Here is a 15,834-nt window from a genome sequence, read left to right as displayed (position 1 = left end):
TGACTCCCCCAGAAATAAAATGGGCATGTTTGTCACTTGAAATGACCTGACGACTTAGAATAGCAGTGCTTATTTCTGCAATTTGTCTTTCCCTTGTCTTCCCCGTGGTCATCAGGGTTTAATATCCTGGGTGGTGGAAAATGAAAGGCGGTGTGTATTTTTCCTTGATATTTTCAAATTTGAATTTCCTGCTGTAAGTGCTCTTGATGCTCAGTTGAAATTAGAGCAGGATGAACTTCTTGAACTGTCACCAACTTGGCCACAGGCTGACTCCAGGACCTCCTACAGGGAAAGTTCCCTGAAGGGACAGCGTGAAATGTCTCTGCAGGAGAGATTAAATGGTTTAATAATGTCCTATTAAACCCACAGCTTTGGAACAATACTGAGCCTTTCAATACCACTTGTCACGCGAAGCTCCCATTTAAGTGATTTTAATCTCCGATAAGGTTTTTACTATTAGAAAAGAAGGCACTGGCAATATTATCACTTTTTAGCCTTTTTTGGGCTATGGGATGGTGAGCTTTTATCAGATTCTCATAAAGCATGTTAAATGGTTGCTTACGTGGGTAGGAGGAAATAGAGTGGGTTTGTGAATAAGCAGGTGTAAATAATAATAAAGAGTGAATCAAGCACCAATAACAACAGTATGCCTTGAATTAAGAAGTTGGATTGCTTCAACTCTGTTCACAAATTAAAGAAGCAGGCAGAACAAAAGAAAACAAAAGAAGAAAACAAAACTAGATTTGCCAGAATAGAGCATATCTGTGTTGTTTCCATTCCCAATGGACAAATGAAGTGTCAAAATTAAGTGTATAATTCTATCGAGGGAGTAAGCAAAGAGCTCCAAGTAGATTTTTAGATTTTTGAAGCTCCTTATTCTTAACTCTCTTGGATATCACAGTTTTCTTTAAACTACTATTTTTCTTATTACTGTAGCCAGGTGATTTTTTTAAAAATAAACTTAATTTTAGAGCAGTTTTAGATTTATAGAACAATTTCAAAGTTAGTAGAGGCTTCCCATATACCCTGTACCCTGGCTCTCCTACTATTAACAGCTTAGGTTAGTATGGCATGTTTATTATACTTGATGAACCTTTGAGTTCATCATCATGAACCATTGAGACCTTTTATTAACTGAAATTCATACTTCGTTCATATTCCTGGGGATTTTACTTCATATCTTCTTCTGTTCCAGTATCTCATCCAGGATCCCACATCATGTTTTGTTGTCATGTCTCCTTAGGCTCCTCTTAGCTATGGCAGTTTTGCAACCCTTTTTTGCTTTCTATGACCTTGACAGTTTTGAGGGGTACTGGTTGGGTATTTTGTCTAATGTCCCTCAATTGGATTTTGTGTGATGTTTTTCGCATGGTCAGATTGGGGTTTTGTGACTTTTGGAGTAAGATCAAAGAAGTAAAGGGCCATTTTTACCACCTCTTTATCTCTCTATCTCTAGAAATTGACCTCTCTATATATGTGTATATATGTGTATAGGCATACCTTTACTGCACTTTGCTTCATGGTGCTTTATAGATGTTCTGGGTTTTTTTTTTTTTTTTTCTCGTTTTGTTTTTTACAATTTAAGGCTGTGGCAACTCTGTGTTGAGCAAGTCTGTTGGCACCATTTGCCAACAATAGCATTTGTTCACTTTGTGTTTCTGCGTCATATTCTGGTAATACCTGGAATATTTCAAACTCTTTCATTATTATTATATGTTACAGTGATCTGTGACCAATGATTACTATTGATGATTGGCATTTTTTAGCAATGAAGTATACTTTAAGGTATATAAAATTTTTTAGACACAATGCTATTGCACACTTAGTAGACTGCAGTATAGTATAAACACAACTTTTATATGCATTGGGAAACAAAAAATGTATTTGATTCACTTTATTGAGATTATCGGAATACTTGCTTTATTGCAGTGGTCTGAAACCAAACCTAAAATATCTCTGAGGTATGCTTATATATATGGTTATATCTCTATCTATTATCTATCTATCTATCTTCTATCTACAGATAGACACCTATGCTCTTCTTTCTTCTCTTCTCTTCTCTCCTTTTTTTTCTCTTCTCTCCCTCCCTCCCTCCTTTTCCTTCCTTCCTTCCTCACTACCTCCCTCCCTTCTGTTCCCTTCCCTTCCTTCCTCTCCCCTCCCCTTTCTCTTCTCTCCTCTTCCCTTCCTTGCCCTCCCCTTTCTTCTTTTCTTTCCTCTCCTTTCCGTTTCTTTTTCTTTTTCTTTTTTCAGAGACAGATTAAGGAATTGGATAATACTATCGTGGAGGTCTACTTCCAAAATCTGCAGAGAAGGCTGGAGGACCATGATAGAGTTGTAGTCTGAGTCCAAAGGTAGTATTCTGGTAGAATTCCTTCTTGCTCAAGGGAAGTCAGTCTTTGTTCTATTAAGGCATTCAACTGATTGGATGAGGCCCACCACAGTTTGGAGAATAATCTGCTTTACTCAGAGTCCACTGATTTAAATGTTAATCTCATCCAAAATGACCTTTACAGAAATGTCCAGAATAAAATTGACTAAATGTTTGGGCATGGTTGCCCTGCCAAGCTGAAACATAGTATTAACTATCATAAGCAGACTCATGAAAAGATGATAATAATTTCCTTTTGTACCCTTCCTCCAACCTCAGACTTGTATTCCAGAGGCCCAAGGAGGAATTCATAAGACTTTGTTTTCATTAAGAAATGGAGATTGATTTTTTTTTAATTTTTTATTTTTTATAAACATATATTTTTATCTCCAGGGGTACAGGTCTGTGAATCGCCAGGTTTACACACTTCACAGCACTCACCAAAGCACATACCCTCCCCAATGTCCATAACCCCACCCCCCTCCCCCCAACCCTCCTCCCCCCGCAACCCTCAGTTTGTCTGAGATTGATTTTTTTGATGAGGAGCAGAGGGAGTCTAAAGATGGAGAGTTGAAAGTTACCTGAGTTCAGCAGCAGAGCACCATGTTCCCTAAGACTGAGGATTTTAAGACGTGAGATGTTTCTCAATATGGCAAGAATCTATGCCCCCGTCCCGTGAAGCTCTTGGGGATGGTCAGATGGGGTGCTGGAGTAGAAGGTTGTGTGGGCTAGAAACAAGGTGTCAAGGCTTCAAAAGCTCTGGTAAACACTGAGAGGATAAACTGTCACCCTTCTAATGGAGTGCAAGAACATGGACACTGAGCATCTCAGTTGTAATCAGGATGGGTGGAAAACCAGAGGCTTGTTTTCATTTTCTAAATGCCATTTAAATCCTCTGATTTTTGTTGAATCTCAGGAGGGAAGAAGGTAGTGAAATGGGAAAAATGATTGTGATTGCTTTTCTTGTTACCCTGGTGAATGAACCTCAGGTTAAACATGATAGCTATGATTCAGAATAAGTAATGGGCTGTGTTTTGTATCTCAGTGTAAGGAGTAAACCATTCCATTATATATAACTAAGTGATGGAAATTAAGGAAGGCATGTCATGTGGTGAGCCCTTGGTGTTATACGCAACTAATGAATCATTTAACTCTGCATCAAAAACTAATGATGTACTATATGTTGACTAATTGAATTTAAATAAATAAAAAATAACTTCAACCTTCATAATTTTTTTTCAGTGGTTTTTGGCATCCAATTTCTTTTGAAATAATTATAATTTTAAAACATAAAGAACTGGAAAATTCTTATATGCAGAGGCTTTTCTTCAGTGACAAGAAACATGACTTGCTCAAGGTCATATAATGAAGAGCAAAGGCAAGACTACAACTGAGGCCTAACCCTAACCCAGTAGTGCAATTGCAGGATCCTAGGCTCTATTTTTAATTTCTTGAGGATTCTCCACACTGTTTTCCAAAGTGGCTGCACCAACTTGCATTCCCACCAACAGCTCCAATACTTGTTGTTTACAGTCTTGTTGATTTTGCCCATTCTGACTGGTATAAGGTGGTAACTCAAGGTGGTTTTTGTTTTTTTTTTTGTTTTTTAATTTTTATTTATTTATTTTTAAAATTTCTTTTCAGTGTTCCAGAATTCATTGTTTATGTGGTTTTGATTTGAATCTCCCTAATGACTAATGATGATGAACATTTTTCATGTGTCTGTTAGCCATTTATATGTCTTCTTTGGAGAAGTGTATATTCATGTCTTCTGCCCATTTTCGATGTGATTATCTGGTTTTTGAGTGTTGAGTTTGAGGAGTTCTTTGTAGATCTTGGATCTCAGCCCTTTGTATGTGTTGTCATTTGCAAGTATCTTCTTCCATTCTGTGGTTTGCCTCTTTGTTTTGTTGACTGTTTCCTTTGCTGTGCAGAAGCTTTTGATCTTGTTGAATTCCCAAAAGTTCATTTTCACCTTTGTTTCCTTTGCCTTTGGAGATGTGTCTTGAAAGAAGTTGCTGTAGCCGATGTCAAAGAGGTTACTGCCTGTGTTCTTCTCTAGGATTTTGATAGATTCCTGCCTCATGTTGAGGTCTTTTATCCATTTCAAGTTTATCTTTGTGTGTGGTGTAAGAGGATGGTTAAGTTTCATTCTCCATACATCGCTGTCCAATTTTCCCAGCACCACTTATTGAAGAGACTGTCTTTTTTCTACTGGATATTTTATCCTGGTTTGTCGAAGATTATTTGACCATAGATTTGCAGGTCCATATTTGGTCTCTGTACTCTGTTCCACTGGTCTATGTGTCTGTTTTAATGCCAGTACCATGCTGTCTTGGTGATCACAGCTTTGTAGTAATCAGGCAAAGTGATGCCCCCAGTTTTGTTTTTCTTTTTCAACATTTCCTTAGCAATTCGGGGTCTCTTCTGGTTCCATGTAAATTTTAGGATTGTTTGTTCCAGCACTTTGAAAAACGCTCGTGGAATTTTTTTTTTTTTTTTAAGATTTTATTTATTTATTTGACAGAGAGAGATCACAAGTAGGCAGAGAGGCAGGCAGAGAGAGAGAGGAGGAAGCAGGCTCCCTGCTGAGCAGAGAGCCCGATGTGGGACTCGATCCCAGGACCCTGAGATCATGACCTGAGCTGAAGGCAGCCGCTTAACCCACTGAGCCACCCAGGCGCCCCTGCTCGTGGAATTTTGATTGAGATGGCATTGAAAGTATAGATTGCTCTAGGCAGTATAGACATTTTAACAATGTTTATTCTTCTGATCCAGGAGCATGGAATGCCTTTCCATCTTTTTGTGTCTTCTTCAATTTCTTTCATGAGTGTTCTGTAGTTCCTTGAGTGCAGATCCTGTACCTCTTTGGTTCTCTTTGGTACCTCTTTATGGTTCTTGGTGCTATAGTAAATGGAATCGATTCTCAAATTTCCCTTTCTATATTTTTATTGTTAGTGTATAAGAAAGCAACTGATTTCTGTATAATGATTTTGTATCCTCCCACATTACTGAATTGCTGTATGAGTTCTAGTAGTTTGGGGGTAGAGTCTTTTGGGTTTTCCACATAAAGTATCCTGTCATATGTCCACTCTCGCCACTGTTGTTCAACATAGTACTAGAAGTCCTAGCAAGAGCAATCAGACAACAAAAAGAAATAAAATGTATTCATATTGGCAAAGAAGAAGTCAAACTCTCTCTCTTTGCACATTCCCTTCTAGTGATGTGAAATGTTAGGGTCTGGGAGAAAATGGTCAAGAAAGAATTCTTGAGATGTCTTTGGTGCAAAAAAGGTGCTTTTATTAATGCATGGGGACAAGGCTCTTGAGCAGAAAGAGCTGCACTGGAGATTGTATGGATTGACTAATTACATACTTCCAAGTTGGGTGAGAGGATTAGGGGTAGTATAAGTCTTTTAGGAATTTGGAAGCAAGGTTTCCAGGATCTTGAAGGGTCATTTACTTCTGTTTAGTAAAACCTTATTCATGAGACCCTTCAGTGGACTATGTTTAGAGGATGATTGCTAACATATATCTTGGTGAGGGGGGGGTAGAGATAAAGTTGTTTCCACATGGATTTTCATATGTTACAGAAAACTTACAGGTTCCTGGAGGTCAGGCTAATGTCACCCTAAGTTGGCTTTTTGCCTCTAGCAAGGTAGTTGAGTTCCTGGAGGAAGGTCATCCTTCCTATCCTAAGTACTTGTCAATGTGCTATAAAGGAAATTTAACTTTTTTTTTCTATATTTCTTTTGCATTTATTCTCCACATCACTGTACTCTCCGTGAATACATATTTTACAGATAATTTACTCCTAAAACTGTTTGTGCTAGATGATGATCTCAATTGCTTTCTTAAAATATTTTTATTCTTCTAGCTGTTCTGTTTTATTAGTTTCTGCTCATATTCTATGTTCTGTTCATTCTTCTCTGGATTGGGGGAGAGTATCATTTTCCCCTTACCTGTGTTTGGGGCTGAGGTCCAGCTGTTGGGGTATGTTAAATGGTAGCAGCCCCACCATTCTGGGAAGCATAGTGGACTTCGAACTAGGTGGCAGTCTAGGACCTCTGTCAATAATCAGAAGGAAGATTCTTGCTTCCCAAGTTCATTATGTGCACGAGCTACAGATCTCACTAAGCCAGCTGTGTAGCCAGAGAAAACCCAATGTCCCAAAGGCTTAGCTCTCCTTTAGGTCCTACAGGTCAAAGAAAGGTCCCAAGGTCAAGTCATTTGCTTAGCCTTTTTGCCTGTGGCTCTCTAGATCTCCCAGGCCAGTCTCTTTCCAGAATTTTACCCCTTAGGTTCTTCACCTCAAACCTGGTGCCCAGCCTGTCATTTGACCCAGCACATAAAAATTGCCCTTGTGGTCCAATTCTCTCCTTGTGAACTTTAGCAAAGTTGATATATTGCTTGCTTAAGAACCCCCAGCTCTTTTAGCTGGTGAGCTCATAAACATTAAACATTAAACATTACTTGGATTTTTCAACCTAGGTGATCATGTGAAGCTTTGCAGGGCAGGACAGGTACTTGTTTGAAAGGAGTGTGGATATTGTAATTTTTAATAAGAAAGATGTATTTAGACTTTGTCTCCATTTCTGGCACTCCTAACATCCTTAGAATCTCCTAACAAGAGCTTAGGAATGGTAAATGTGTCTTTTGTTATGATAATGTGGCAACTTTTGGACCCAGAAGGAACTGGTTGCCAGAAGAACCAATCTTGTGATTAGAGGGTGTAGGTTCTCAAACTTGGGAGCTTAATCTGGGTGAAATCTGAACTTGGCCCCTATATATGGAGGGCAGGGAGAGACTGAAGGAAGAGGTGGGTCACTGCAGATTGTAGGTGACTGGTAGATATCCACACCTGTCTACCTGTCTACCAGAATCTTAGAAGTTTATAAAGAGGGCTTAACTGAATTCAGCCACTTGTAACATGTAGGTGTTCTCAACCCCACATCACTATCTCAGTGCTATGTTGTTGAAAACAGTGAGGGACTAGGAGGCTGCGCATACATTCCAAGGACAAGGGAATGGGTGAGGACCTCTAATTGCCAAGGTCCAGCTCTCAAGCCAACTGGAAGTCATGTCCTCTCAAAGACTTCCAACAGAGGAGGGTTGGCACTTTCATTCCCACCCCCTGACTTCCAGAGAGGGAAGAAGGGCTGGAGGTTGAATCAATTGCCAGTGGCCAGTGATTTAATCATTCACAACTGTGTGATGAAGCCTCCATAAAACCTCAAAAAGATGGAGTTCAGAGCATCCAGGTTGGTGAACATGTGGAGGTGCTGGGAGAGTGGTGCTCTCAGAGAGGGCATGAAAGCTTATGTGCCTTCCCACCTACCTTGCTATACACATCTCTTCTATTTGGCTGTTCTTTAATTATATCCCTTTACAGAAAACCTGGTGACCTAGTAAGGTAAATGTTTCTCTGAGTTCTGTGAGCTGCTCTGGCAGATTAATCACACCCAAGGAGGGCATCTGGGAACCTCTGCCTTATAGCTAGTTTGTGAGAAGTACAGGTAACAACCTGGACTTGGACTGGCGTCTGTGTCTAAGGAGGGGGCTGTTGGAACCTCCACTCTATAGCTGGTTTGTCAGGAGCACAGATGACCACCTGGGCTTGTGGCATCTGAGGTTGGAGGAGAGGCAGGACTGGGGGAGATCTTGTAGGACTGAGACCTTAAACTGTGGGATCTGATGCTGCCTCTGGATAGACAGTATCAGAATTGAATTGAACTGTAGGACACCCAGTTGGTGTCCAGAGAATTGCTTGTTGGTGTGGGGGGAACCCCCTTCCCACATTAGAATTGGGTGCAGAACCTATAGCATGGGAAGGACCCTTCAGGCTGGGAAAATACATGAGCAAATGTAGATAAAATCAAAGATGTCCTGGGAATATGGAATAAGCTAATCTGTCTATAACCAGGGCCCCTATACTCATAAAATGACAGCCCATCTGTTCTACAAAATACATCATGAAGAATAGCTACTTTGAAAAATCCTTATACATTACCTAATTATAAATCTATAAATACACATAAATTATGTAAATATACATAAATACACCTAAATTTATTTTATATGTGAAAGTGTCCATAAAATTCTTGTGCAGTTTTAATTTGTAATAAATCTTCTTCTATATAGGATGTGAGCAATCTGCAAAATATGGCAGAGGGATTATTCAGATTTAAAATTTTGAATGTTAACATTTAGTAAATCTGCCATCATACTGGATACCTTTGGATGTAGCCATTATTATACATAGGGTTTATTACCTAGAAAATGGAATAAAGGTATTAAAACAAATTAAGAGTTTATTTAAGTCTTGAATAATTATCTTCTGTTGTATTTTGCAAATTGCTTTATATGTTACACAGACATGATTTATTTACTATTTGAACTGAACCAGGACTTTCTGTACACGTTGTGCTTGTGTTGCGTGTGTGTGTGTGCGCGCGCGCATGCACACACGCACACAAACACACATCATTAGTTCTTAAACTTAAGTGTGCACCAAAAGTACCTCAATGGCTTGTTAGATTACAGATTACTGCGTTCCATCCAAGAGATTCTGATTTAGTTGACCTGGGGTACTACCCAAGAATTTATCTCTCTAATAAGCTTCCAGTGATGCTTATGCTGCTAGTAGGGAACCACACTGAGAGAACCACTGGTTTATAAAATCCATTGAGCAAAAGACACTGGGGGTGATAGGAAAAAATAAAGGATTCTTCCTCCCAGCTTTTCTCCCTCCTTTCATTTTCTTTCTTTCTTTCTTTTTTTTTTTTAATTTTTTTTTTTTTAAAGATTTTATTTATTTATTTGTCAGAGAGCGAGCGAGAGCGAGCACAGGCAGACAGAGTGGCAGGCAGAGTCAGAGGGAGAAGCAGGCTCCCTGCGGAGCAAGGAGCCCGATGTGGGACTCGATCCCAGGACGCTGGGATCATGACCTGAGCTGAAGGCAGCTGCCTAACCAACTGAGCCACCCAGGCGTCCCTCTTTCTTTCTTTCTTTCTTTCTTTCTTTCTTTCTTTCTTTCTTTCTTTCTTTCTTTCCTTCCCTCCTTTCTTTCCCTCACCCCTCCACCCGCTTTTGCACTCTCCCTCTCTCCTATGTATGTATGTATGTATGTATGTATGTATTTCAACCTTCCTCTGGTAGGATTGATTTGGGAGGGCGATTATTGCCAATTGTTGGTGATCCTAGATAATGGGACTGACATAATCACTCACCATCTTTGGTCCTGTCCGTTGCTGTGATCTCTTTACATGTTTCCTTGCCTCCCATGTGTGTTTGTCTGGTTTCTTCCCTACACAGTTGCCAGTTGCTGTCTGAAAACAGGTCAGTCCTCATAACTTCTAGTGACTTCATTGGTACCTATGGTGGAGTGGGAATTCAGATTCAGCTCCAACTATCTTTGAAGCAAGTAGCACTTTTAACTACCATATCTTGTCTTCCTCACTTCTGTGAAAGGAATGGGTAACGAAAACATAAACCTTCCTACTTTAAGAGATAATTTTGACTTTATTCCTCAGTAAGCTCTTAAATTTGGACCACAAAAGATATAGTTTGGTTGAAGGCCACAAACATTTAATAAACTCTTATGGTGGACTCAGCATTGTGTGGATAGGGATAGCTTTCCTAGTGTCTGAACATGCCTTTGGGTTTGAAAAATGTTATGGTCAAACAAAAAATCCAAAGTTGGAGGGGGGAACCTCTCTAAAACACAAAAGTCAGCACACAAAAGAGATGGAATAATGATTTCCTGAGATTGCATACAGTAAATTGCTTTAAAAAAATTCATGAATACTGTCTCTTAAAAATTCAGGCACATCTATCCAAAAAGAAACTCAGGAAAACTAGAAATTATATTATTACAGAAATAACTAGTCTCTAGAACTGGCTCTTCTTAAAACAGTCTGTGTATCCTTGATTAATTCATTTTATTTCTCTGTTCCTTCATTTGTGAAATGAAGTGGGGACCTGGGTTATGTTGGGAGTTCTTTGCAGCACCAATATTCTAGGTTTGCAATGTTCAATAGACAAACACACAAAGCAGTCTTTAATTATAAGTTTGCAAAGGTATCTAGGGGGCCAGCTCCATCTGCTCCTGAAGTCTTAAACCTTTATTAATTACTTGTTTCTCAAGGCCACCTCTGTTGGTGGGAGGGGCATAGAAGCAGAGAAACCCCTTGGACCACAAGCCTCCCACTTCTGGTTTCTCACCGCAAAATATTCCCCAGGACTTGAGGGCCAGATGGCAACATTTTTGAAGATGCACTAAGGATTTGAATTCTGGTTCATATTAAATATCACATGTAAATTATTAATCTGTAGCAGATGTAAATGTATATTATTATGCCTCATTAAACATTAATGTTGCAAAGACCAGCCCGTTGACCACGTGGAACTACTACGGGACCACCATTGGTCCTCTGACTGAAATCCATATTTAGAATACAGGTAAATTAAGCACAAGTTTTAGAAGGAATATTTATTACCAATACGAGAATACAAAGAATATGAGCATTGTTCTGAAATAAATCACAATAGCTAGCATTTATTGAGCCCCTTCCTATTATGTGCCAAATAATCTTCTAAATGCTTGACACATGCTGATAAATTTAATCTTACTGATAGCTCTGTAAGGTAAGCATCATTACTTACTACTGTTAGGGAACAACATTTATCAGGCACCAATTATGTACTAGGGTTGTTCTAGATGGTGGGGATACAGAGGTAGGATAAGACATGTTACAGAATTTATTTTCTGGTGAGATGAGGCACAATATAACCCCAAAATAATAAAATGAATAAAATAATTTCAGAGAAGGCTAAGTGTCATGAATTAAAAGCAACAGTTATGTAATTAGAAGGGATTGGCTAGTCTGAGGAAGAGATGTTTGGGCTAATAGTTCTAGGCTGATTGGCTTAATAGCAATTTCCTAAAAGCATTAGACACATGTCAATTTTTTAAATGACCAATGTGTTGAAACATCAGTTTGCCAGAAACTTGTTTTCATCATTTATCTATCAATTTGATATCATTTCATATTTCTCCAAAGTCACTTAATGTACAATGTGTTTTTAGAATGACAGTTTCCTTAGTATTATGTATTTCAGCTATTGTATGTGCCACTGATGTCGAGAATGTTATAAACAGTGTGGTTTTCTGTTTTCCAAAGAATTTTCTATCCAGGATACAGCATTTTGTTTCTCTCAATTTTATCTCTGCTTGTATTATTCCATTTTCCTGTTATACCTCAGCTTGTCTATGAATGGCTTGAAGTAGTTCATGGAGACAAAATGGGCAGCTCCAGTGTAAAGATTAATATAAATTAATTGGAATAGATACACTGTCTAGAATTGGCTGCTGTCACTTTAGCTTCTCTTCAAGGTAGTTTATTCCCTCCTCTCCCAGGTTACCACCACCAGGAGAATGACCTTGTTATTATCCCTTGAGTATTTACCATCTTTGAAGCCCTCTGTCCTCTTTTTGAGGACCCTTTCCCAGCCTTAGAAGACCATCAAGCCCCTTCCCCACTTCTCCTCAAATTTTATCTGTTTACTTGGTAGCTACTAAAGATCAAAAGTTGTGTTTTGCCTCAAAACTTATTCCAACCCTCTTAGAAATTGGTTTCTTGTATTATAGAACCTGGAGAGCCAAAACCAATATTGCTTTAACTATTTTGTAGCTAGGGTGTAGGCACCTGACCTAGGATTTGCCAATCAAAAGACCCCCAGGTTGGAGGTGAAAGTAAGCAAAGGGAAGGGGCAATATGCCATAAAGAGACCAGCATTTCTAAAAGTTTGGTGGGGAGGTGTCTAGGAAAGCTGGCATGGTACTTCTAGCACCCAATCCAGGGTATTATACATGCATTTGGAGCAGTGATGGTTCCTCTAAGATAGTCTCAAGTTGGGCCAGAATGTTTTTTCTAGATGCATTTTACCTAGTTGCATCTATGCTGGATTATGTAGCATACATGTGATAATTTGGACTTTACAGAGATTCTGTGAACCACATAGTAGACTAAATTACTTTATGCTTAAACCAACTGGAGTGGATTCTATTGTTCTTGAGTAAGAATTCTGATCAACATGTCTAATGTACTTACATTTTATCGAATACTTGATGATGGTGACTTAGTCCGTCTGGGCTGCAATAGCACGATACCACAGACTGGATGGCTTATAAATAACAACAGTTTATTTCTCACGGTTCTGGGGTTTGTCCAAGATCATGACACTGGCAGGTTCCATGTCTGGTAAGGAACTGCTTCCTAGACTACTGCCTTCTTGCTGTGTCCTTGCACGGTGGGTGGAGATGGCAGGGGAGTTTTCTTGATCCTTTTTTAGAGGCATTAATCTCATTCATGAGGGCTCTATCCTTATTACCTACTTACCTTCCAAAGGCCCCACTTCATAATATCATGACCTTGGGGATTAGAATTCAACATATGAGTTCTGGGGGATACAAATATTCAGATTACAGCAGATTGAGAAGCATCAGAAGAAGGATGCTATAATGGTGGAGTGACTAGTACTGAAATCACTTGGGGGATCTAATACATAAATCATGTTGGGGGTCACTCATTCTTTCTCCCTATACATTTAGTTGCCTTTTCCTTCTTTCTTACAGTTCCCTTCTTAAACATATGCCAGCTTCCTCATTTATAAATTGAGAATCCTAACCATTACTCACAGGAGTGTTGTTTGGAGTTAAATGCCTTGACTAGTACTTGATCCATAGATGTGTTTAATAGGAAACAATGGTTAGCATTTTTGTTAGTATTAGGGACTGATTAGTTTTGTCTAGGATAGCACTAGAGGTGTTGTCTTCAAACAAAGAATAGCAGGTCTGGGAGAAAGGAAGAGGGAGAGGGAGTGACATCCCCAGAATTAAATGCATAAAACAGTGTAACATGTTCAGGGAGCCAGAGGGGGCTTCCGTATGACTAATCCTTCCTACTATAGTAGGATGGGAACTGTTGGATGGATATTGCTAGAGTAGGTAGTGGGACTGGAAGAGTCAGGTAGGAGGTGGATCATGCATGCAACAAATTATAGGCCCTTTCAATAATGAGGCAGCCCTGCTCTCCACCCCTTCATCCCAGTTCAATTGGAAGGACTTCTTCCTTCCTCCTTTCACAACATGAACTCACTTAGTCCCCTCCAATTTCATGCCATATGCATAACCCCCAATTAGCTACCTAAGGGGCAGGATCCTAATTTGATCATTTGATCAGGTTTGTCTCTCTGAAACATTGAGGAGATGGGGCTAATTGTGTGCCAGGGCTATAGCAGGGATAGGAAGAATTATTTTTAACACTCTTAGATAAATACATGCTTGAAAAACTCTGGTAACTAAGATGTTGGATCACTGGGGTTCTGGCAAATGCCCTCATGCATTTATTCCTTGGTGGGGGGGAGGCAAAACAACAACAACAAAAAAGCATTTTGCCAAAAACTGCAAATTCAGTGACAAAACAGAATCCTTCTGATGCCAGAGTCCAGAGGGCTAGTTTTGGACTCGTTAATTCATTGATTTGTTATAATACTTCTAGAATTTCTTCTTTTCTTTCCTATCTTCCTCTTCTTTTTTCCTCCTCCCCCTCTTCCTCCTCCTCGTCCTTCTTAGTTAAACCCAGATTCTCTGTTGAGATTTACAGTCTACATCTTGGTGCTAATCTTGACTTACCTTTATTAGTTTCTGGGAATAGTCTTTATTCCAGATGATTTATAAGGAACTATTTATTTTTTCTGAGGCATGCCTTGTCTTATAAAATCAGCCCATTTCCTGAAACTACTCAAGTACAATTAGTACAAAGAATGATTATTTCATATAAAATAATAAGAAAAACCTTTATAGTCATCAGTGACAGGAAAAATGGTCATTATTATGGGCCAGGGCAAATCCAGCCATGATTTTTGTTTTATTTTGTTTTTTTGTTTTTGTTTTTTTCAATGTGTTAAAACTGAAAACATATTTGCCAGCCACCTCCTCTCTTGTCTATTTGAAAGCCCATATGTTCTTCAAGAGAAAATTGAATTCAGCTTTGAGTCTTTGCAAAATTTTAAAAGAGCCATTTGATGTACAAGATTTCAAGGTCTTTAGAAATCAGATCTAAAGTCAATTGCTTGGAAAAAATTCAAATTACATTTTTCCCCCAATACTTTGAAAAAATATTTGGGTCAGATTCAAAAGCCCAATCTTCTGCTAGTTGGAAGTAGATACACACACTGGAAGCGCACATTTACACATTGCTTATTTTCCAGTAGACTTTAGGAGGTCATAAATTTTGTTCACATTTGGTATTCAGTTGTCTACATTCACATTCAATAAATGTATTTTTCTTTGAACTAGCATCTGGGTGTAGTAGTTTTGGGTTTCCCCTCTCTTACTGGTAGAGAGGGTTCTTTTCCTTTGTAGAAGAATACGTTGTTCTATGTGAGTCTAGTTATTTAAGAGTAAATGAGGATTATCAGAGGAATCCGAGTCTCCCCAAATCTATTTACACTTGCTTTGTATTGGGCAGGAATCTGATTATCACAGTGTTTGAGTCCACGTAATGATTCCATTCAGCAGGGTGAGGCTAGTGTGCTGAATTGGGGGTTAGGAGGAAGTTGGGTTCTAATCCTTGGGTTTCTCACTACCTGGCCAGGTAACCCCATGAAGGCATTTATCCCCGCCCTTGGGAACTTCCTTATTTTAAGACAGAAGGGGATAGACCACAGCAGTATTTTTAGATTGGGCGCTTAAAGCCCTGTGGTTTCAAAAAGCTGTCTCCAGAGTTCCCTGGCTTTTGCAGGTTTTATATATGAAGATTTTGCAGAAAAGTGCTTTAGATTACAAGGATTCTGCTGCTATAAAACAAAGATCTAACAAATCTCAAATCTAGTGTTTTAAATCATTAGGTTTATTTGTTTTATTTTCAGTTATTTAACTTAGTGAACAATTATCATGTGTTGTTATGGCTCTTAAATGATCTAGAGGAAAGGATACCTGCATTTGAGCTGAGGAAATGGAAATTTGGTTTTACTTGTTGATACTGATCTCTTACCTCAGATGGAACATGAGCCTAGAGTTGCTTCTCTGGTGTTTGAAACAGACTACTGGGTTTTAAAAGTGACCTACATTACAAGCACCTTGGAAAATATGGGTGGCAGTATCTCTTATATCTCTTATAGCTAAATGTGTGTGTGTATGTGTGTGTGTATGTGTGTGTGTGTGTATGTAAATGTATATGTATATGTATATGTATATATCTCACCTCTGACCAAAAATATTATTCCTAGGTAAATGCCCTTAGAAAAGTGTATGTATTTTCCCCAACAAATAGTACAAGAATGTACTTTACAGCATTATTTGTAATACCTATAAGTTGGAGACTCAAATATTTATCAGCAATGGAAAGGAAAAAAAAGGAAAAAAAAAGAAAAAACAATGGAAAGGAAAATAAGTTTATT

This window comes from Neovison vison, chromosome 11 (genome assembly GCF_020171115.1).
Source record: "Neovison vison isolate M4711 chromosome 11, ASM_NN_V1, whole genome shotgun sequence".
Lineage (NCBI taxonomy): Eukaryota > Metazoa > Chordata > Mammalia > Carnivora > Mustelidae > Neogale > Neogale vison.
The sequence above is the reverse complement of the archived record's forward strand: the minus strand, read 5'-3'. Positions refer to the sequence as shown.